This window comes from Macrotis lagotis, chromosome X (genome assembly GCF_037893015.1).
Source record: "Macrotis lagotis isolate mMagLag1 chromosome X, bilby.v1.9.chrom.fasta, whole genome shotgun sequence".
Taxonomy (NCBI): domain Eukaryota; kingdom Metazoa; phylum Chordata; class Mammalia; order Peramelemorphia; family Peramelidae; genus Macrotis; species Macrotis lagotis.
In genome coordinates, this window is record NC_133666.1 from 291,136,794 (window position 1) to 291,161,971 (window position 25,178).

General features: G+C 36.4%; 1 long non-coding RNA gene across 2 annotated transcripts in view; it reads right to left on the reverse strand.

Moving 5' to 3' along the window:
- LOC141503019 (uncharacterized) overlaps positions 1–23,878 on the reverse strand; it is a 134,649-nt gene extending 110,771 nt beyond the window's left edge. For both annotated transcript variants that reach the window (XR_012472742.1, XR_012472741.1), the window contains exons 1-2: positions 23,798–23,878; positions 504–642 (exon numbers count right to left, since the gene is read on the reverse strand). This is a non-coding gene — a long non-coding RNA (uncharacterized LOC141503019). The remainder of the gene's footprint in view (positions 1–503; positions 643–23,797) is intronic.
- Positions 23,879–25,178: the final 1,300 nt, after the last annotated feature.

The window sequence follows — 25,178 nt, forward strand, 5'->3', positions numbered from 1 at the left end:
TTCTTGATGCCAAAACAATCACTTGATACAGGAAAAAAAATTAGTCCAACTAGGTGTTTGGTATTAGTAGATTCCAGAACTGATTGATGATTTTTTTGTCATTCCACTGGTTGTTTGGGTGATATATAGACTATTTTAATGCAAAATTTTTATAGTTCAAAACTGGAGAACTTGGTTATAGATCTAGGGAGGAATTTTCATTTGGGGTTTCAAAGGCCTTATTTGGATTCAGTTTGCTAACTTTAATGAAATATATTGTGAAGAATTTGGCTACTGGAAAGGGGTGTATGGTATCCTGGAATTCCAGATGTCTAAGATGATGCTTTTCCTATTGTTGGGAAAGTTGACCTATTATGTGTGACCAAAAATGCCTGACTTTTGACTTGCCTGGGATTCTATCTACCACGTCATTAAATATCATTCTGTCCCCAAACTTCAGGGAATCTAAAATATGTATGTCCATCTGTTTGATATTCTCTTAAATTTCTGGTTTTTGTGCTTACCTTCTGAATGTATTTCTGAAAGGCTGTACATGTCCATTGAAAAAGCAGATCCTAATTTTCCATCTTGTGACTACTTTGTTCTCCCACACTGTTTTCTCCTGTGGCTTTGAGTGTGGGCTGCTGTAGCTGATTTAATTTTCTGGGATAATCGGAAATAGACTCATAAAAGATCATAAATTTCTTTCATTTTGCAGGCTAATTCTCATATTCTTGCAAACATCCTTCAATCCCATCCTCTGGCCTCTCCATTGAGTAATTCATTCTACTATTAATTGACTCATTCTTAAGAATTCTTTCCTAACATTTAGTTTATTTGCTTTAATTTTAAAAAATGTTTTATTATTGTCTTTTCTGTTAATATCATTGCCATTTCTATGTCCTCTCCATTAAGGTCTTTCTTTCAACAAAGTAAAAAAAAAGTTTAGCCAAGCCAACCAACACCAAGTCTGCCTGAAAGTATATCTCATTCCACATCTGGATTCCCCATTTCTCTACTAAAAAGAAGAATCTCTATTTCCTTAGAAGCTTTTCCAGGAAGGGCTGGGATTTTTCTTTAAACCACTCTTCCTTATACTTTGACTGCCTTTAGTAATGCTATCATTTATATTTTAAGCATTGTGTATATTGTTCTCTTGCCTTCATTTGCTTCTCTCTAAATCACTTTATACAAGTTGTCACATATTTCTCTGAATTCCCTATATTGGTTCAGGGGATACAATAACATCCCATTATAATCATAAACCATAATTTGTTCAGATATTCCCCAATGGGTGGATTATTTTGTTTTTAGTTTTTTTCCTACCATGGAATGCCACTATGACAATTTTAAGATTTTACTAGTCTAATGAGATTATACTAAGATTTTTGGAACACTGTGTATACAATTTTTATTTTTATTATTGATCTATTGGGGTTATATGCTCAATAGTGGAATTTTTGGATTCAAATAGTTTTTTTGTATTATTTCAAATTGTTTTCACAGAATGATTCAACCAATTTCCAGTTCTACCAATAGTATATTAGTCCCTCCAGGAGTATATGTATATTCAAGGAGGAATAGTAGTTCTGGTATGAGTGTTTGCTGAACCTTTTTCAAACTGATCATCACCCCTAGGTACCACCTGGTATTCAACTTTGACTTGTAGTTACAAGAATCTGTAATATGTACAATGACTACAGCACAGTAAACCATCTCAGCAGACAGACCTAACAGATTGAGGGTAATCCACAAGACATAAATACATTGGCCTTAGGAGAGCATCTATCTCAAGCATGTGAAGACTTCCCCTATTGAAATGTGCAGATAAGAACAAATTGTTAAAGATCACTGAAGACAGTTGAAGCAGGTGCTGTGGAGCACTTAGAGTTTTGTCAAACACTGAAGAAATCAATGTCATCTACTACATCCTGGGCCATTTCAAGTAATCTTGACTTTTTTCCGTGTTATTAGATTTTGATGACTCTAGAAGAGAGAATGAGACTGAAGAAATTTGTGCAATTCTGCCTCACTTAAATCCAATTTACAAATAAGTCAAGACAACATTCTATACTCTTCAAAAATGAAGGTACAAACAACATTAATTTGCTTCTCCAACAATGACTGCCCAATATCTAGCTTAAATTCATACTTATCTTTTGGCTCCTTTTCATCTATTTTCTAAGACTACTTAAAAAATGCATATTAAGAATCAACCTGACTCAGAGACAGAGTAACTAGTCATCTATATTTATGATCTGAGACATCTAAGAATCCTCTAATCTAATCCTATTTTGACTTGCAAGTCCCACCATCTCATATAATACCATTAGGAAAAAAAAATTTTTTTGGTTAAAAAACTCTTCTTTTAAAATTCCTATCCTCTGTGAGATTAGACCAGTTATCAGTCATTCAGTTAAATACTTTTCTCCTTGGTTTACTAAAATTCTTGTATTGAGGTAGGGGGGAATTTTAATTGGAGAAACAAAAGGAGAAGGTAATTTTGCAACGAGGGGACTAGCAAACCTGGATAGGATATGTCTGTGGAGAACTTTAAGAATTAAGATGACAGCAGAAAAATGTTGAAAGTAGCAGAGGTAAAGAAGAATTGAAAGGGAAAGCAGAAGAATGTTAGAAACAAACGTCATTTCTTTCTCAATTTTGCTTTAAGTGAGCATTATTTTCTCCTTTCTGTATCTTTGTTCTTCTGTTACACATTAAAATGCCTTCATATTTTATGAGTTATTATTATTAAAAGATACTTCTTCTAGTGCCATTCTTTTAGTGATAGATAATCTGTGATAGCAGAGTTGGTCATCAGAAAACAGATAGCCAGCAGTGGACTAAACAAGAATCACTTGTAAAATAAACAAATGAACATATCCTAACATGATTTTCACTCCTCTTTTATTATCTTTGAAAAACCAAGGGTCAATTCCTTGTGAAGATGAGGAAGCATGATAGTGAATCCTGATGGAACACTGGATTTGGAGTCAGGGAGCCCTAGGTTCAAATACTGCCTCCTTTTGATATAAACAAGTCACATTTTCCTTCTCTGTAGAGTGAGAATAATAATGACTATAATAATTTCTTCATAGTGTTGAGATGAAGTTTGACTTAACTTTATTTTCCTTCTCAGCCTTTTACAGTAAGTAAAATGAAGATAATAATAGCATATACATTAACAAAGCTTTGTGAGGACCAAATGAGATTGTTTCTCATTTGTATTGTTCTGCAAATCTTATGCCTCTTGAGTGCTAGCTATTTTTATAATTATGACTAATTTTCTTTGCCCTGCTTGGGTGAGTCCACAAGTTCCCATTTTATCTCTAGGTCTCCACACCTTAAGACACATTAGAGATAGAATTTAGGTCCCTTGTACTCAAAACCAAAATCTCAGGTACTTGGTACATTCTATATTCCTTAGTACTGAATTGTGGGTTTAAATTTCTTTCTGTTTCTCAGAGGTGCATATACATCAAAGGGAATGAAGTATATTTCAGGTTACTGATGAAATTTGAATTTATAAAGGTAGCTTAAGGTTAGTGAAGCTGAAGGGAATACATAAAGTACCAACAAGGCAACTCCTTTCATCTGGATCTTCTTTTAATAATAGACAACATCTCCTTGTTAGTCTACAATTTAGATATTCAAGATGTCAAATACCATTCACAAACATCTAAAAAAATAAGCTTAATGGCAGCCTACTTTATGAGGCACCTCAAGTCACTATTACATTTCAGAATAACTTTCCCTACTTTTAGCCTCCCTTATGCCTTGCTGCTGTTAAAAGGGACAATAAGCAAAAGCTACTGCCAAAAGTTTGACAAAGACCTTAATAAAAATGACTTGATATTCTTCTCAAATATATTGTCTGACTGTTCTCCAAGAAAATGGGGTAGATTCCAAACCCAAACTCAAACCAGTCTCACATTTCATTAGATTTCTGTGACAATCCTGAGGCTCTATATCACAACAGTCCAGTTATCAGAGATAGCCTGTTAAAAGGAATAAATGAGTAATAAGACAGAGCCAAGAACCTGTAGGAAAATCCTAGCATAATACTGAAAAGACTATGCATGTACTAGTAAATCAAAGTGAAAAATGCTTGAATGGAATAAAATAATCACAAGCTGCTAATCAAGTGAAAAGTGTCCTTCTTATGAAAATAGACCTAATGGAATGCACATAACATGGAAAGTTATGGAAATGAAGCAGTTAAAAGATATATACATATAAATGCAGACACATATACACATGGATAAACATATATTCACTCACAATTAATCTTGAACACTATTGTTCATTCTTTTTTGGCTACCCTACCGGTCATCCATCTCAATCTGAATTTCTTTAAAACCCTTAACACAAGTTCTTCATCCTTCCTCAGAGTTAACTGAGAATATGTAGTTTCCTTGTTTCTTTTTTCACAGCTCATATTTGGTTCTAGGGAGGACTAACCTTTTAGATGCTGGGTGACAGAGATAGTATTTATTACAGTCATAACAAATTGGAAAGGTGCTCAATATCTACCCCTGGGAAATTTAACTAAAATCAGATGGAGACACATAATTTGTGGGCAAGGATAGATAAGCATGATTCTGGATCTCTATAAAAGCCAGGTAGAAAAGGAATTAGCTGTGGGTGTTCTTTATTTTGAGAAATGAGAACAAAGAAAAATTAGGATCCTAGAATGTTAAAACTAGAAAATATCTTAGAAATTCTCTCTAATTAGAAGGGGAAAACTAAGGCCAAGAAGGTGAAGTCCTTGTTCTGAGTCACATAGCTGGTGAATAGCAGAGCTAAGACTAGAATTCAAGCTTCCTGACTCCTGGCTCAGTATCCTTTCTGCTAACTCAGTCAAAACTCTGGATCCTGTTAAGTGTAGACAAGTATGATATCAAGATTTATAAATAGGAATATAGCATCTCAGAATTGCAAGGCATTTTAGTTAGGAAAGTATGCTTGCTCTCAGAGCACTTAGGCTATGAATGGCACCAGGGCCTTTAAACTCAGGGATATTAAAGTGCAGCCTGGAACTAATTGAATGTATGACTACAAATATCCTGGCAACCTTTTCCTTCACCTCTATGGTTCTTAATTTCAATAATTTTCCTAATTTTTCCTTGTCCCCTTAAATTTCCATTTATTAAAGATTGGGGGAAAAGAAATTTTCTGTGTTATCTCACTATAGAAGAACTTCTACTTTTAATTCAATGTCGTGGTTCTAACCAAGGCTGTCCAGGGGTAATGACTAGAATGCTGGGCTCTAGATCAAGTCATGAACATCACTAGCTATATCTCTGTTCAATCAATTCACTGATCAAATAGTCATCAAATGACTGCAGGACACTGTATTTGATAATGAGGAACCAATGCAAGGATCATGGAGGTTACTATCTGGAGGAAAGGGAGATGTTAATACAATAGTCAGTTAAAAAGACAACCAATAAGGATATATAACATAAACACAATGCTGAATGTTGGGGAAGGTACTTCCTGCTGCTTGGTCCTAACAAGAGTCTTTGTAGGAAGTGAGACCTGAACTCGTACTTAAAGGATTCAAATTTGAATCAGTTAAAGAGAGAAGTATTTAAGACAGGAGAGAATGAAAATGAGAAAAAGAAGAGAAATCGCTATGCTGCCCTGCTCTCTTTTTTATTTAAAGCAGTTCTATTAGGAAGTAATGGAGACATAATTTTTCTGGAGATTTCTGGGCAATCTTAGCAAGCATTAAGAGAAGGGTTAAATAAGTACTACTATGAGGTTTTGATTTTCCTGTTTCTTTTTGCTCTTTTAATCTATTCCATGTTGAGGTAAATAAAGATCATAATGATTACCAGTTATGAATTCCAAGATGTGAATTATTTTTAGAAGTGAAAAAATGGTGTTTAAAAGATTAAGTGGCCAGGGAAGGACAAGTCTTGTATTATCTCCGAAGAAAATATTATTATCCTTATGGCCAAGTTCAGATATTCTAGCAGGCAAGAGGAAAATGGCAATTCATGGTCAGACCATCACACAGGTAAAGAAGGAATATGGAGATCAAATTGAGGGTGTGCCAAATGTCCCTTTTCCTCCAAATATTTTTTCTTTATTTGTTCTTGGTTATCAAATGTTCTTGGAGTAATTTCTTTGGGTTAAAGTTTTATCTTCACAAAAACCCTATTAAAATATAGATGGTACCTATTGAAGGAGTGACATATCAGTCTATCTCTCATGGCTACATTAGCATAGACTATCACTTTGTAGAAATTCCAGAGAGAATGAGTCAAGGAAGTTAGTAGATAAATATTGAATTGAGGGTGGGGGAGGGAATGGGAAAGGAAAACTGCTGAATATGAGACAAATCTAGATGGGAGGACAGAAAGGAGAACTGAGTAGGAAAAAAGACTGGCAATATGGGGTAGGGAAGGAAGGTGCTAGAAGAGAAGGTTTTGGGTGTGAGGCAGTGATGTCACTTATTTAACAGCTGTTTCACATATGCTATAGAGCTTCAATACAGTAGGGTTTGCATATGTGTGTTTGCATGCAAGTGTGTATGCACATGCATATGTGTGATTCTATATGAATGCCTATGTTGGGGGTAGAGATAGAGTGGTAATGAGAAAGGATAGGTTACGTAGATTGCCAGTCTCACCTTTGAAAACAGTTCTGAAAAGAAAAGAGACTTTAGGATAGTTTTCAGAAGCATCATCCCTCCTTCCCAATGTTTCTGATTATGAAACCAACCCCTCTGCTGAGGCCCCTTCTCTCCTTAGACTTTCAAAGAGGTCCCAGACACTGAGAGCCCTGGTTTCTGGCTCCTTGCATTTTTTTAAAGAAGGATTTTATTTATTTTGAGTTTTACAATTGTTCTCCTAATCTTGTTTCCCTCCCCCCACCCCCACCCCCACAGAAGGCAGTCTGTTAGTCTTTACATTGTTTCCATGGTACACATTGATCTAAGTTGAATGTGATGAGAGAGAAAGCATATCCTTAAGGATGAAAAATAAAATATAAGAGATAGCAAAATTATATAAGAAGATAATCGGGTTTTTCCCCCCCTAAATTAAAGGTAATAATCTTTAGTCTTTGTTCAAACTCCACAGTTCATTCTCTGGATACGGATGGTATTTCTTCTTGCATTCTTTTTTTTTTTTAGGTTTTTGCAAGGCAAACAGGGTTAAGTGGCTTGCCCAAGCCCACACAGCTAGGTAATTATTGTGTCTGAGACAGGATTTGAACCCAGGTACTCCTGACTCCAGGGCCGGTGCTTTATCCACTGCACCACCTAGCCACCCCATCTTTTTGCATTCTTAATGTCTAGAATGAAAATATGTGATTTGTTCTTACCCCAAAATGATTATAAAGGATGGTGGGTGAAAGAACTATAACGAAAATCTGAAGGTGGGCTTTATTTAATGTCAAAATTCAGGGAAGCATGTGATTGTTCTATTATCCTAAGCAATAATATAAACTTCATTTAGTAATTTCAGTTTTACTTTTGTAAGTGTGCTCTCAAGTCTGTCATATATCTTTTTTACATATAACATTTGTATGTCAAGAAACCTATAGAACCTGGACAGACAAGCCATTAATGAATCTGAGTCACCTGGGATCAAGGAGTACTTTTCATAAAGTAAGGGAGCTTGGTCTGCTTTTCCCATTGATCTTCCACACATTGAAATCAAATTCATACAACTGCCCTCATTCTTCAGCCTGAATGTGACACTCAAGGGTTGTTCTGGAAAGTGTGCCTTCTCCTGACCAAAGGCTTCTGCCAACCCAGCTTCTGATTATTCTAAGAAAGTCATGAAAGACAGTGGATAATTATAGCTTTCTGTGTGACATTGGTAAAGCCATAACTATTTTGGACCTGATTTTCTTCATTGGACTGAGGTCTATTTATGCTCTTTTGACTATAGTCATGAGTACTAGTGGAGGGTGAGAACAAGGAAGCAATGAGAAAAAGTAGATTTGCCAATCTCACAAAACTGATAACCCTTGACAACAGCTCTGGGAAGAAAAGGGTATCAGACAACTTTTGGCAGCTTTCTTATGAGACTTCCAGGAAGCTCTCCTTATATGTGTAAAGCAAAAAGGGAATCACTTCACAATTATGAAAAAAAAGTGTTACTCAGTTTTTGAGTTTAAGTTTACTCTCTAACCTGTGATGTATATAGGGAAGTAATACATTCCCCCCCCCCCCAACCCTGTCCCAGTACTAACCCTGGACAAAATACTTAGGGATGTTTCATTCTTTGAACTTGTAGCCCCAACTCTTAACATAGTACCTGGCAAGGAGTAGGTACACAATAAATACTTGTCAGTTGATTACCATCTAGCAGGGATAGATCATTTACAAAAGACCATTTTTTTTCTTTGAAAAAGAATGAAGATGGTATACAGCCTGTACTGATTTCATGGTATCACCATATATTTAGATAATGGAGAAAGTAAATACAGAAGCAGGCCAATGTCTCACCTCAGAAAACACTCCCTCCCTCCACCACCCACTAACACATTCTCAATTTCTTTCTCTTCTCAAAGTTCTTTTCACACTCACCTCAGTCATGTGGTCAGGTCTCACTGGACACTCATTCCTGACCCAATACCACAATCACACCTCCTCAGCTCATCTCCATCCTAAACTTGTCTCAGTCTGGGGTAGGGAAGGCTGGTGAGAACACAGTTATGTCCCACTTAATTAGACAGTTTGCTTTAGATTGTATTCTTGTCACTGATTAGAATGCAGAGTCATAAAACTGCTCTGGTCTTGGCAGGGACTTTGGGTTTAGTTCTAGATACTATGTGGCAAAGAAAAAGCCTGGGTAAATATACTCTTTTCAGACTTCAGTGTTAAGGATGTTATACAGAGATTAGATCACAAGTCTCTGAAGGTACTATTTTGTGGCTACAGCAGCAGAAGTTCAAACAGGGTGGGTACAGTGACAGTAAAAAAGAAAGAATGGATTTCAGAGGTAATGGGTACCTAGGATGGAGCAGTTGCTACTCTTTCCTAGGTGCTGACTTTCTCCTTTATGTGATGTGAAAACCATTGTTCCTATACCTCCTATACCTTATGCTCCTCATTTAGGATGAAAGGTCACTTTTACCACTACTAGACCATATTTGCTGTGGGGAATTGTGGGGAGAAGCAGACTGGGATTGAGTAGGAAAAGAAGATTGCTAGTAAAGAGAACTGGGGAGAGGGAAAGGTCTCTCCCTCCCCCCATCCAAACAACATCTATAATCAGGCTTCTCCCATAGTTCCTACCTTCACCAATTCCTTTAGGGATATGAATCATTGTCATCTTTTCCCAGCTGAATTTATTTTAGGTGAAAACATTAGAAGTTAGGATTCTGCTGAGAAGGCAGAACTGATAACATCACTAATGGATTAGATGTCATCTTTGATCCTGAGGTTCCAAACCTGGATGACTGATAGAGCAGTAGCAAGTAGCATCAACAAAAATAGAGAAGCTATTGGAAAGATCAGGCTTTGGAGTAAGATTACAGATTCTTAGGATCATACATTTAGAACTGGAAAGGATCTTAGTGATTATTGAGTCCAATACCCTTATTTCCTAAATGAGGAAACTGAGGCCTAGAGACATTTAACTATCACAAAAACATGGATCTAAGGGTCCTATGGGTCTTGACCTAAATACGAGTCAAAAACTTGAACCCAGGACCTCCATTTCCAAATTCATGACTCTTTCTAAATAGTACAGTTTGAGACTTGTTGAGTTCAGGATTCTGGTGGAACATTCAAAAAAGACTTTTAGCAGGAAGTTGATAAAGTGAGAATAGAACTCAGGTGAATTGTTGGGGTAGAGATCAAAATTTAGAAGTTATCTGCATAGAGGTAAAGGGTATATTAGGAGAGGATGCCCAAGAACAGAATATTAGCAGACATTAACATTTAAGGATTGAAAAGAGGAAGTGGAACTAGCAGAGGAACAGAGGAAGAGTCCTCAGAGAGATAGGAGGAAACCATGGGAGTGAAGTGACATCCAGGGCATCCCTGATCTAGGATACCCTGTACAACATAGCTGATAACTCATCATTCAGCCTTGATCTGGACATCTCCAGGGAGGGAGAACCTACTATTTTCCAAGACAGTCAATTCTGGTTTCTTAAAAGATATTTCAAATTGTTAGGAAGGTTTTATTTATGCAGAAGCAAAAGTTTTCTCCTTGAAACTTCTATCCACTGCTCCTGGCTCTGCCCTCTGGTACCAAGTTGAATATCTCTCTTCTATATGAGATTCCTGAAGGGAATTGCCACTATCCTATCAGTCACCCAGGTTTAGAACCTCTGGGACAAAGATGACATCCAATCTATTAAAGACGTTATCAATTCTGCTTTGCCATGTTGACTTATCTGCAGGTCAATTTCTCTCCTACTTTGAGTTAATCCACATATGACATAATCTTGAAACTTTAACTTTGTTACTGTCCTCTTCTGCATATCCTAAAATTCATCAAAGTGCTAAAATTTGTGTCTAGAATTAAATTTAAGAATCCAAATATAGTCTGACCAAGGAAGAGTTCAGGGGAATCATCACATCTGTAGTTCTGGATAGTCTGGCTTTCTTGACATAGTTGAATGAGTTGTTTCCCCTTTTTTTCTTTCCTTTATTCTTTCTTTCTTTTCCTTTCTCCTTCACTCATTCTTTTCCTTCTCTCCCTTCTTCCTCTCTCCTTCCTTTCTCTCCTCCTTCCCTCCCTCCCTCCCTCCCTCCCTCCCTTCCTTCCTTCCTTCCTTCCCTCAAACATTTTTAATTGTGTGACTTTGGGTAAGTCATATAGCCCTATTTGCCTCAGTTTGTCATCTGTAAAATGATCTGGAAAAGAAAATGGCAAACCATATCAATATCTTTTCCAAGAAAATCCCAAATGGGGACATGTAGAGTAAGGCATGTCTGAAAATGTCTGAACAATATGATTGTTTTGGTCTTTTTGGTCGTGATTCTCATCTTGAATTTGTGGATTTTTTTTTTGAATTTGTGGTTAAGAGATCAAATTTATCCTTATTAGATTCAACTCATTGTTCCAGTATATCCAGAGCTTTTAGATCCATATTCCAGAATCTAACAACTTGGCTATTCCTTCTAGTAAATTTGATAAGTATGCTGTCTATGCCTTCTTCTAAAAAAAAAAAACTTGAACCCAGGACCTCCACTTCCAAATTCATGACTCTAATAGTACAGTTTGGGACTTGTTGAGTTCAAGATTTCTTTTAAAAAAAGATTAAATGACCTAGGACAAAGCACAGTTCCCTAGGGAACTACTCTAAACACTACCTTCAAATTGACAATGATTATTCTTACAAACAACCATTAGCAAATCTATCTGCCTTTATTGTCCATTAGTTAATAATATTCATCTTGTCCACAAAAACAGCATTAGAGGTATATTTCCACCATTCCCTTGATCACTTTACAGATCTTTTTCAAAAATAGAAAAAAGATTAATATGGCATGATGTGTTCTTGATGAAGTCATGGTTGGCTTTTTGTGGTCATTGACCATCCCTCTAATATGTTACCTTGAACAAATCACAAACTCTTGGGTCTTCAGTTTTCTTATCTGTAATATGAAGGAACTGAACTAGATGATCTCTTATGAACTTCTAGAACCTTTATCTTATGATTCTACATACTAGAATTTTGCCAGGAATCAGTTGATTTCTTCTAGCTTAAAGTACACTCTCTCTATTTTGAAAATCAAGACATTTGTCCCTCTCCAGTCCATCTTCTCCATGATCTTTCAAAAATTCATTGAGTGACTTTCTAGTAATATTCACTTTTTTTTCAGTACCCTGGAATATTATTCTTCTGGGAATGATGACACTAGATGTGTTCTTATTTTCTTTCTACTTATGTTGGGCTTTCAGCTCCCATTAGAAATTTTTGTTTTCCAGGCCAACAATTATTCACTTAAAAAAAAACACAGAAGCAATCTAAAAGTTAAGTTGTTTTTCTTTCTCTCTGTCATCTTTTCTATCCCAAACATTGTTCCTATCTCTTTTTAAATTAGCAATCAACTTTTCTTGTTGCTAAACAAATGATGATGGTAGAAAAAGCTCAACACATTTAGTGATAAAGAAGTTAGTAAATGAACAAGCTGGAAAAATTTCAAAAATAGTTAATTATGTCTGTCAGCAGAAGTCCAGGCTGGTTCAGTGAGAAGAGATTCATCACAAGAAAGTTGGTTATCAGATATTGAATTTTCATGGGCTACAGAAACTCAAGAAGACTATTTATGATCTGTATCAGAAGGAGAACCTATACTATTGAAATTATAAACCTTTCAAATTTGAATAAATGAAATAAGAAAATATATAAGACTCTTCTTAACTTTAAAATTCAGTGATTCAGGGGACAGCTAGGTGACACAGTGAACAGAACACTGACCCTGGAGTCAGGAGAGCCTGAGTTCAAACCTGACCTAAGACATTTAATAATTACCTAGCTTTGTGACCCTGGGCAAGTCACTCAACCCCCATTGCCTTGCCAAAAAAAAAATTTAATGATTCCAATCTTCTTAACTTTAATGGAGAACTTGATAAAGAGAGCATCAAACTTATAATCTTATTATAAAACTAAGAATATTCTTTTTCAATGGTCATAGAAGCTAAATTACATTTATTTTTCTAGGGTTTTTGTTGTTCAGTGTGTGAATTGTCTTATTCAACTATTTGTTGTATTCCCTTTGAAACCAAACATCCTGTCTAGTCCCAGAGAGAGTTTGTCGTAGGATACTTTCATCCATTCTATTTCAGCTAGACTTCCCTCTTCTACCCTTGCTCACAGTTTGCCCTTGTATGGGGGTGAAAAGTAAGGGAATAATAAAGTGAATGAGTTTTTCAGAAATTCGGTTTCATAGGGATTCAACATTCCTGTCATTTCTTTCCGTCTACCTATTTCATTCTTCTATCTCTCCCCTAAACAGAGAACCATGGAGATGAACTAGTAGTCAGCATGGGAAGGCAGAAAGAGTACCAGTGCCACCACCTGGATGCAGGGAGAATAAGGAATTATCACACACACACACACACACACACACACACACACACACACACACACACACACACACAAACACACACACACACACACACACACACACACACACACACAGTGCACTCATAAGAAAAGTAATTAAAAGCTCAGGATAGATAAATTATGTTTTTTCTTTTCTTCTTAGTTTCTCTTCTTTCTCTCTATCCCATCCCACTATTTCCCTTCTTTTATTTCTTTCTTTCCAATGACCACTTTCCATTTTGCTCCCATATTTGTGTCAATGCATACACATTCTCTCCATTTATGGAGTTCTGTCAGTAAATGTGAAACTCAACCAAAACTGGTGGTTCAGAGAATAAGTCCGGAGAACTGGACTTAGAACTCTTCATTTTGGAAAAAAAAACATCTCTAATTGGCATTAGAAATTCTAATTCTAACTGGAGTTACAACTCTTCATTTTAGAAAAAAAAATTACACCTCTAACTGACATTGGAAATTTGAGGTCTATGATTGATTCTAGAGGACTTAGGTTTAAATCTTGCTCTGTTATGTATCAATGATATGACCTTGAACAAATAATTTTACTTTTATGGATCTCCATTTTCTTGTCTGCCAAATAGAAATTAGATAGGAGACAATAAAAAGTTTTAACTCCAGTGTAGGGCACATGGGTTCAAATATAGCTTCTGATACTTATTGCTTAGACCTTGGACACAGTCTCTATGTGCTCAGCATCATCATGTATAAAGTAGGTCTTTGCTCCTATGAACTCTAGTTTCTAGAGAAGTAACTGTATTCTAAGCTGATATTCTAAGACTGTGATGCATTAGCCTAACCTATAAATATAGAGGAAAACCTCTTTATCATGAATCTTGCTATGACTTTGATTCACTGATAGTCCAAGTTAAATAATACTCCCTGCGTACATAAAGATAGACTGTGAATCTCTCTCATTGTAGTATAAAAAATTTGTGTTATTGATGAAAAATGCTATCTACTACCAGACACAGAATTGGGGTTGCCTGAATACAGACTGAAACATACTATTTTCCTTCCCTCCTTCCTTCCTCCCTTCCTTCCTCCCTCCTTTCCTTCCTTCCTTCCTTCCTTCCTTCCTTCCTTCCTTCCTTCCTTCCTTCTTCTTTCCTTCCTTCCTTCCTTCCTTCCTCCTTCCCTTCTCCCTCCCTTTTTTCCTCCCTTCTCCCTCCCTTTTTTCCTCCCTTCTCCCTTTCTTTCTTTCTTTCTTTCTTTCTTTCTTTCTTTCTTTCTTTCTTTCTTTCTTTCTTTCTTTCTCTCTTTCCTTTCTTTCTTTCTCTCTTTTTCAAATCTTCTTACACAGAATGACCATAATGGAAATCTTTACTTATATCAGATTGGTTACCATTTCAGGGAGAGAAGAGGGGAAGAAGGGAATGATAGAACTTGGAACTCAAAATTTAAAAAAAATTTTAATGTTTCATATATAATTAGAGGGAAATAAATTATTACTTTAAAAAAAGCTTATGCTATAATGCTGGCTTCATCTTACTTGTAATATTATTACAAGTAAGAGTCAAGGACCATCTCCAGTTGTCTTGATCTATATTTGGCCACTGAATCTGGATTACTTTGGAGGAGAAAATGAGACTGGTGACTTTGCACAACTTTCCCTCACTTAAATCCAATTCATTTGCATGTGGCATCACTTCCCTGATGTCATGGTCCTCTTTGAGAATGAAGGACAAAACAATAACAACAGCACAGCTACTTACACAAGACTCTAGGGTATGTGATTTTTAAAATAATGGATGTTGTCTTTATTATCCAACAGTTTAGGTTAGGATCACCCAAGTGACTAAAAAAAATTTTTCTTGGGGGGTCAAGAAACCAGTCTATGACCCTAGAAATTTATTTCATTTTTGGTCATGTGCTCAAACAACCTGGATTTTCAAGGATAGTTCCAAATTTCACTGACTTGATTTGGAATTCAGGTTGTGTGATTCTACTCTGGAATTCCTGGCACTTGTGAGGCAGACCAGGAAGTTCTTCCCATGAGATAGAGCTTAATTAAAGGCAAATCTTTAAAATATTTCATATAGCATACTGATTCTGGTGAGAAGTCATCATGGAGATATCCAAGAATATATTGAATGGTTTTAATGGTTTCTGTTTAAGAAGTCAGAAAAGTAGGCTCACTATTTTAGAAATGTTTCAATCAACATTGCCTTGTAGTAACTTATTGTTTTATTGATTCAAATACAAAATAGAAATTTATAAAGTGACAGAAAATAGGGATCGATACATGTTACTGGAATTTGGAGGAGACAGAAATCATATTTTGAAAGCTATAGGGCTTTTTTTTTGTCTTTTTTTTTTAGGTTTTTGCAAGGCAAACAGGGTTAAGTAGCTTGCCCAAGGCCACACAGCTAGGTAATTATTAAGTGTCTGGGACCAGATTTGAACCCAGGTACTCCTGACTCCAAGGCCGGTGCTTTATCCTCTGTGCCACCTAGCCGCCCCTTCTACGCCACCTAGACGACCCTGCTATAGGGCTTTCTAACCATGTTCACTGTATACCAAGGTCTCAAGAGACCCAGTACAAGGGTCTAAGTGAATTAACTTATTCACAGAAAAAAAAAAACATTTGTTTGAGTCATAGACTTATCTTACAAGCTTATAGGATCTGGCTTTGGATTGCACCCCACTGTATGACTCTAAATAAATCATTTAATAAAATGAGCAAAAGGGCAGCTAAGTGACACAGTGGATAGAGCACTGGCCCTAGGAGAATGGGAGTTCAAATCTAGCCTCAAATACTTGCCATTTACTAACTGTGTGACCTTGGGCAAGTCATTTAATGCTCATTGCCTTACATCCAGGGCCCACATCCATCTGGCACTGAATCCAGATGACTCTGGAGGACAAAATGAGACCAGGGACTTAACACAGCACCCCCCCTCACTTAAATCCAATTTATGTGCTTGTCACGGCATCACCTCCCTTATATCATGGTCTTCTTTGAGAATGAAGGGCAAAACATTACCAAAATGGGCAAAATAATACTCAAAGCTTTATGAGACTCAAATGAGATAATACATGTTTTATGAACCTTAACTTGCTTTATTTTTATTATTATCATTAATATTGTTGTGATTATTATTATTATTATTATTATCTTCTCATATTATATATTGTGGTTGGATAGAAATGGGGCAAGTCACTATCCTGATATCACTTTACATTTTCTGGATTACTGTAAATATGAAAGAAATATTTTTTACATTTAATACAAGTATTAGAAATAAGATCACACTCTATGTCTATGGGTTCACTGAAAGAATCTTTAGTAGAATTCTAGTGGCCAACATGCTCCCACATGATTTTGATTTCTGTCAAATTTGATATTGTTATAATTACTTTTCTTTTTCTTCTTTTTCCTCTTTCTCCTTTTTATCCTTCTCCTCCTACTCTTTCTCTTCCTAGAGGCATGGAGCCATGTTTGAAGTCATACAAATATAAGATAATAAAGACTTGAACTAAAATGAAAACAGAGGATAGCAAGAATAGACACAAGAGACATTGTAAAAAAGGAATGCAAAGGACAAAGTGATTGAATTACAGAAACAAGGAAGATGAGGAGTCAAAGATTTTATTACACTTCCTCATCATGTCCACAGTAAGCTAAGGTCTCAAGAGAGGAGCAGAGCTAAGATGGCAGCATGGAGGCAGGAATTTACAGAAACTCTCCTGCAGTATGCTCCACGTGGCTTAAAATTAGGACTTAAACCAAATTCTAGAGAGGCATAACCTACAGAAAGATCTAGTGAAAGAATTTTCTGGTCCAAGACAATTTGGAAGATCCATGGGCAGGGTTTGTTCCACTGGGGTGGAAGAGGTCACAGCATAACCCAGGCCATGCTGCACCAGAGCAATCAAGTTCCAACCTTCTAAGAATAACCCACAGGGTCCCTGAGTCCCTGAGGGTGCCTGGGTCCATGGCAGTGGAATGGTTTCCAGATCTCTCAGCCCAGGAATCACAAAGGATAACATGGAAGGTCAATGGGAAAATTCTGCCACACCAGAGTGAGCAAGGGACCCAGGCCAGTGCAGTCCTGGTCAGGTACTGAAAGCAGGCCTGTGGAGTCACCCAGCAGGGAGCCACATGGCAGCTGCTTCCAGAGTGCTCAAGCCCACACATGGTAAGGGAATCGGGGAAATATTTAAGGTTTCTCTGCTGTCCCTGGAACAGGACTCTGTTGGTCTGCACAAGCTCAGATCCAGGTCACAATTTGGGACCTCTAATTGCCATAGTGGCATAGAGGGGAATGCTTGTGACCATCCACAGACCAGAGAACAATTCAGGAAATCAGTCAGAGTCTCTCAAAAATTTGAAGGGATTAAGGTCCCTGGGGAGGTATCCCCAAAACACTGAAAACCTTGGAAAGTCATTAAAATCAGATCATAGACTAGGGAAATGAGTAAACAACAGAAGAAAAAGAACCTGATCATAGACAATTACTTTGGTCCCATGGAGGATCAAAACACACCCTCAGAAGATAACAAAATCAAAGCTTCTGTATCCAAAGCCTCAAAGGAAAAATAGGAATTGGTCTCAGGCTATGGAAGATTTTGAAAATCAAGTAAGGGATATAGAGGAAAAATTTGGAAGAGAAATAAGAGTATTGAAGGAAAATCATGAAAGCCAAGTCAGCAACTTGGTGAAGGAGATACCAAAAAATACTGAAGAAAATAACATGCTAAAAACCAATTTAGGTCAAATGGAAAAAGCAGTCCGAAAAAGGAGAAATGAGGAGAAAAATGCCTTAAAAAGCAGAATTGACCAAAAGGAAAAGGAGATAAAAGGAGATAAAAAGGAGATAAAAGCTCTCTGAAGAAAACAATTCCTTAAAATGTAGAATGGAGCTAATGGAAGCTGATAACTTTCTGAGAAATCAAGAAACAATAAAAACAAAACCAAAAAAAATGAAGAAAATGTGAAGTATCTCTTTGGAGAAACAACTGACCTGGAAAACAGACCCAAGAGATAATTTAAAAATTAATGGACTACTTGAAAGTCATGACCAGGAAAAGAGTCTAGACTTCATTTTCAAGAGAAATTCTCCAGGAAAATTGTCCTAGAATTAGAAAGTAAAATAAAAATCAAGGGAATCCATCACATCCTCCTGAAAGAGATTCCCCTGCCCTCCCAAAAAACTTCCAGAAATATAATAGCCAAATTCCAGAACTCCCAAGTCAGAGACAATATTACAAATAGACAGAAAGAAACAATTCAAATATTTTGATGCTACAGTCAGGATTGCACAGGATTTAGCAGCATCTACATTAAGGGCTCATAGGGCTTAGAATACGATTCTCTGGAAGGCAAAAGAGCTTGGATACAACTGAGAATCAACTACTCAGAAAAACTGAACATTCTCTTTCAGGGGAAAAGATGGCTATTCAAGGAAATAGAGACTTTCAAACTTTCCTGTTGAAATGACTAGAACTTAAAAGAAAGTTTGATCTCAGGCAATGCACAGAGAGGGTGGACAGGAAGGACAAATTATGAGGGATTTAATGATCTTAAATTCCTACATGGCAAGAGATACTGATAACTCATATGAGCCTTCTCATTTATTAGAGTGATTAGAAGGAGCACATATAGACAAGGCACAGGAGGGAGCTGAATATGAAGATTAAATATATTATAAAGATGGAGTCAATGGACAAAAAGTGAATGTACTGGGAGAAATTGAAAGGAGAGGTAGGATGGACTAAGATATTTCATGCAAAAGTGTCAAGAAAAAAGCTTTTGCATTGGAGTTAAAGGGGGGAGGTAAGGAGGAATGAGTGAGCTTTCATTCTCATAGAAAATGAATCAGAGAGGAAACAACATACACACTTGATATAGAAACTTGTGTGTATGTTGTTTCCTCTCTGATTCATTTTCTATGAGAATGAATAAAAATCTATCTTACTCTAGAAGAAAAAGTAGAAGAAAGGTATGGGAGTAAAGGGTCAGGGAGAGTAGGGGCGGGTGTAGGCGATAGAAGAGAGGAAAGATCATGGAAGAGGGTAGTTAGATACAACATACTGTTGAGGAGGGACAAAGTGAAAGGAGAGAGAAGAGAATAAATGTGAGTGGGGAGGAACTCAGCAGGGGAGAAATACAATTATCTGTAGCAATTGTGGGGAAAAAATATTGAAGCAATTTCTTTGATGGACTTATGATAAAGTATGCAATCCATCCTAGAGACAGAGCTGATGGTATCTGAACACAGACTGAAGTTCATTTTTTCTTTTTCTTTCCTTTATTTTTCTTAATGTTTCTCTATCTTTTTGGGGGGGGGAGGGGGATTATGTTTAATTTACAGCAAGACTGTTATAGTAATGTGAAAATTAATAAAGAGATCCAGTACAAGGGAAATTCCTAAATGAATTATCTTAATCTCATACAAGCATTTGAGTCATAAATTTATGTTATAGGCTCATAGGTTCAGGTTTAGAGCTAAAAAAGGAATAATAAAGTTGGCTAACTAAGAATTCTCATTTTGCAGATGACAAAAATGAGGTAGAGGGGGTTATTTATTTTTAATTGGAAGTACCCTTAGAGATGATCTATTTTTAACCCCCCCCCATTTTTGCAAATATAGAAACTAAGATCAAGAGAAGTTTAAAGTCTTGGTCAAAATAAATAGCAGAGCTGGGATCTTAACCCAGGTCCTGTCGCTTTCTTTGTCCTAGTGAATTGATCCTAGAATGAAATTCAAAGATCCAATTTATCTCTCTTTCTTTAGTCTAGAATAAATCCTATATGGCTAACTCTCCTCTTCCCATTTGGTCCTATTCTTGGATCATCCAGGTCTCCTGTTCTAAAGATATCTTTCCCAAAAGTCACCTAACTTCCAAAATTATAACATCCCTGATAGCATACTCCAGTTTCCTCCCCCTTCAAAAAGTACATTTCTAGAACCAAAAAACCTCATAAAATCTTTCTAACTTTTCTGATTTGATAAAGAATATACAATATTCAAACTTCTGCTCATGCAGTTTCCTTTCCTTGAAAATCCCAGGGGCGGCTAGGTGGCTCAGTGGATAAAGCACTGGCCCTGGAGTCAGGAGTACCTGCATTCAAATCCGGTCTCAGACACTTAATAATTAATAATTACCTAGCTGTGTGGCCTTGGGCAAGGCACTTAACCCCATTTGCCTTGCAAAAACCTTAAAAAAAAAAAGAAAAGAAAATCCCAAAGCCTTTTCTCTACCTATCCAAATCAAACTCACACTCTAATGCTATGAGGAGACTACCCACACTCCTCCATCCTATACTGATCTCTCCTTTCTTTCACTTATTTATAGTTCATCCTGAGAGAATCACATATTATCTCCTTATATCCTTTTCATCTTGTCATACTAACTACATTATGAGTTCATTGTGGGTAAAAGTGTTATGCTTTTTAAAAAAAAATCCTTTAGGGGCAGCTAGGTGGCGTAGTGGATAAAGCACTGGCCCTGGAGTCAGGAGTACCTGGGTTCAAATCCGGTCTCAGACACTCGATAATTACCTAGCTGTGTGGCCTTGGGCAAGTCACTTAACCCTGTTTGCCTTGCAAAAACCTAAAAAAAATCCTTCATAGCATCTGGCACAGGGCTGATGTACTACTGAATAAACATGTATTTAATTGGAATGAATTAGGATTGTGCATTTTTCCTCACAGAATGTCAGAATTGGAAAGGATCTTAGGGACCAGGGAGACTAAATATAACTTAAAAAATTATCCCCTTTACAATATATCCAACAAGGGTCCATACAGTTTTTGCTTGAAGACTCCAAGTTGAGAGAAACATACTACCTTCCAAGGAAGCTCATTTCATTTTTAGATAGATCAATTAGTTAGAAAGTTTTTTCTTTATATCAAATCTCAATTTGCCTGTTTGTATTTCTATCCATTATCCCTCATTCTGTTGTTTGGCACTATGCAGAAAATAAAAATAAATAACCTCTAATTCCTTTTTCACATGCCAATCCTTTGAATGCTCAAAGATAATCATCCTAAGTCTTCTAAATAAACATCCCCAGTTCCTTCAGTTTGATCAGCATGATTTCATAGACTCAAAGTCTTTCACTATCCTGGCTGCACTCTTCTGGTTGTCCTCTAGTTTATCAACACCCTTTTCAACAAACTGAAGACAGTACTCCGGGTGTGAACTGTCCAGAACAAAATACAATAAGGCTTTCACCTAATAGTTCTTGCTTTATCATATATCAGCTGTGTGACCTTAGGCAAGACCTTACCAAGATTCTAATTCATTATCAGCAAGAATGGCAGGTTTCTAAAGAGTCTCTAAGATAACTTTGAGTTCTAATAATCTAAAATTATATGATATTTACTATAAACCATCATGTGACCAAGACAATGTTCTATAGCCCATGAGTACCTAGCAAATTGTGTAAGAATTTGCCTATCTTCATTTGTAAACAAGCACTAGATGATTCTTGCTATTTCTCACATATAACCTTATGTCTCCAATTTCTAATGTCTAGAATTTACTTCCTCTTCACCTCCTCTCAGATTCTCTGTTTTCTTTAAAAGAGCTTAGTTGTCATCTGCTATAGAAGTGTTCTTGTCCTTCCTGACTGCCCCTTTTCAGTTGGTATCCACCCTTGCTGCAAATTAAGTAAATTGACCCATTCCATTGAATAAGAGGATGTCTCCATGTAGATTATTTTTGATATTCTAGCAAATTCATATCTCTGGCCTAGACAAAAGTTTCAAATTTTAAGCAACTTGGATGAGCATTCGTAAATCATTATTTAAAAAGCAAATGAAATAATCAGTTGTCTACTGAACAATTTTCAGACTAAACTTTGTATGTGAGAACTCCTACCCCTTAATTACATTGCTTGAAAAGAAGGAAGGAGAAAAACAAGGGTAATTCTAGCCTACCAGAATGAAGAACCCATGTGTTATTTTTGTTGCTAGGGAAAATGTTTCCCTAATATTACTGGATATCACAAGTCTGTCTCTCTTTATCTGTTGCTTGGCAATGAAGAACAATGACAATGGTAGGCCCTATTTGGTGTGACTATCAAGCAAAACAATAATATTATTATTGGAAAGAATGAAAAATGTCTTCAGTAAAATCTTTTCCCATTCAGATGGTCACAAATTCTCTCCCTCTGTTCTCTCTTTCCATTGACCATTTGTCATAATGTCATTAGCTGATTATAATAGCTACTATCCTCCATTTCTCTCTTCTAGAATTGATCCTATCCAGGACTTAATTCAGAGCACTTTTTTTTTGTGAGAACCTATTTTTTCCCCTTTTTTCCAAACACAATTTTCTTTTTTCTTTTTAGGTTTTTGCAAAGCAAATAGGGTTAAAGTGGCTTGCCCAAGGCCACACAGCTAGGTAATTATTAAGTATGAGACCGGATTTGAACTCAGGTACTCCTGACTGCATGGCAGGTGCTCTAACCCCTGCACCACCTAGCCACCCCCAGACACAATTTCTTGATTTTATTCTTTCTTTTCTCCAAATAAGATCATTGAATTTTAGAGGCATATAAATAATTAAGTCTTATGGCTTCATCTTACAAATGAATAAATTGAAACTTAGCAGTCAAATGAATTGTCTTGTTTCCTCCATTTCTTTCAAAATGATGCTCAAATGTCCCATTCTACAAGAAGCATTTCATGATCTCCGAGCTACTAGTACTCTCCCTGACCAACTCACTTTGTATTTTTTGTATTTTTTATGTACTTTTGTGTGTATCTTCCTTAAAGAAAGTAAGGTTCCTGAGGGCAGAGTCTATTTGCTTTTGGGCTAGCACAGTACCTAATACATAGAAAACGATTAATAAATTTTTCTTTGATTATTTAAGGTCACAAAATTTCTAAATGGCAAAGCTGGAACTAGAACCCAGGTCTCTCGACTCCCAGTTCTCTATTCTTTCCATAAAACTGAATATTTTTTATATTCTCAGAATGATTCTAATTTTCCTATCTAAAAATCAATCTATCTACTATCTTTTATCTCTCTACCACTATCTTTCATTCTAACTGTCTATCTATGTGTCTGTCTATGTATCATAGGAAAGTATAAGATACTAAAACACATGGCATGAGTTTTTGAGGACAGGATTTGGCAATATCTCAGGTGAGGTACAGGGACATTGTTCTGTAACTTGCTACTCTTTCTTCCTCACCTGTTCCCTGGACATAACATGTGACTAACTTTGAGGAACCTTGGGCAATTGCTAGAATGTCCTTTTTTTTTTTTTACCAATAGTAATGGAAATCACCCACTTGCCCTGGCTTCTTATATTGCTTCTCCTTATTGGTAGAGACAAATAATTCCAATGATTGAAGTTTGACCTTCCCTGACATCTATCTAATTAAATTTTTTTGCTAATAAATGATTTGCTCAAGGTTACACAACTCTATGACTAAGCATCTGGGTAACCACAAGTTATTTGACAAATCATTTGATCACTCTGGATCTCATTTTGGGGTTGGACCAGATAGTGCAGTGGATAGAGCCTAGAGTCAGACTCAATTTCACATTTGGTCAGAGGATTAAATGAGATAATATTTGTTAAATGCTTAGAACCTGGTAAATAGGGAATACCTTATAAAAGCTCACTTTCTTTCTCCCCTTCTCCTACAATATTAATATATTAATAAGATTAATGATATGTATTAACATTATATATATATATATATATTCACATATACACACTTTATAATGTTTAAAATAATTTCACATATATTTCAGAACTAAAATGTTATGATTTGGTAATTCTAAAAATACATGGAATATATAGTACCTGCTGACTGATAGTCTAGCTGCTTCACCAATGGTTGTATAACACATCAAGGACCTAGGATTATTTCAACATGGGAACTCCTCCCACCCAGGTAGATCACAAGCTATCATGATTACAATCTTAGAGAGCCTGTTATGACATAACAGACACATCTGTTATGTGTCAGAGAAGATATTTGTCTTGAAGTAGTGAGATGGCTCAATGGATAGAGCACTGGCCTGGAGTCAGAAAGACCTGAGTTCATATCTGCCCACAGACACTTAGAAGCTAGTGTGATTCTGGGCAAGTCACTTAACACTGTTTGCCTCAGTTTACTCATCTATAAAATGATCTGGGAAGGGAAAAGGCAAATGACTCCAGTATCTTTGCCAAGAAATTCCAAATGGGGTCCTGAGGTCAGTCATGACTGAAGCAATTGAACAACAACATTAGAATATGTGTGTGTATATGGGGATATATGCATTTTTATATTTATCCATATATGCATTTATTAACTTTAATTTGTGATGTATACATTTTTTATGTACTTGTTGATAACTCTTAAGGTTAACTAAAGGATAACCCTTAAGGTTCTGTCAATTATATGGGATGAGAAAAGATATTATATTCATTCACTTAGTATTGTCATCCCAGATTACATTCTAGTTTACATTAAAAGATAAGTTTGTTGATAGTATGGATTACGTTATTCTTTGTCTTTAAACATCCAGCAACTAGCATAGTAAGTAGATAATAAAAAGTAGATGTTATAATGAAGTCTTTAAACATTTTGGAGCCTCAGCTTCTTCATTTGTGAAATGAATTGTTTGGTCTAGCTATTAGACTCCTGGCTGCAGAGTGTTGTAATTTCGAGATCTCCACACTGGGTAAAAAAGGAAGAAAAAGTAGGCATCTGCTCAGGAAGCTAATGATTTGTTGGGAGGAGTTTGCCTTTATAGATATAGACTCCATCTGCATTAGTAATTCTTTGTATTTCTGCAGGGGCCTGATTTGAGTTGTTCCAAGAGCTGAATAAACATGCATTTATCCTCAAAACACCCTGTGAGTTCCCTCGTGTGGTCTGGGGAGGGTGTGGGGCTGAGTGGTGAGAGCCCAAGATTAGCTCTCAGCCACATTTATGGATTCTGGCCCCTGTTGGGAAATCACTTAACCTCCATGTGCCTCAGTTCACCGTCAATAAAATCATAATGATAATAATAATAATAATTTCTAGCCTCAAAGGGATGGTAATAATTAGTTTGCATTCAGAAACTACTTGAGAACTTCTGCTGCAAAGTGCTGGCTGAATAGTTTAGCTTGCCCAAAAGGGACAGCTTGGGGTTCTGAGGCTCTGGAGGTTAAGTGACTTGTATCCAGGCAAAAGAGAGGGCCAAAGGCAAAA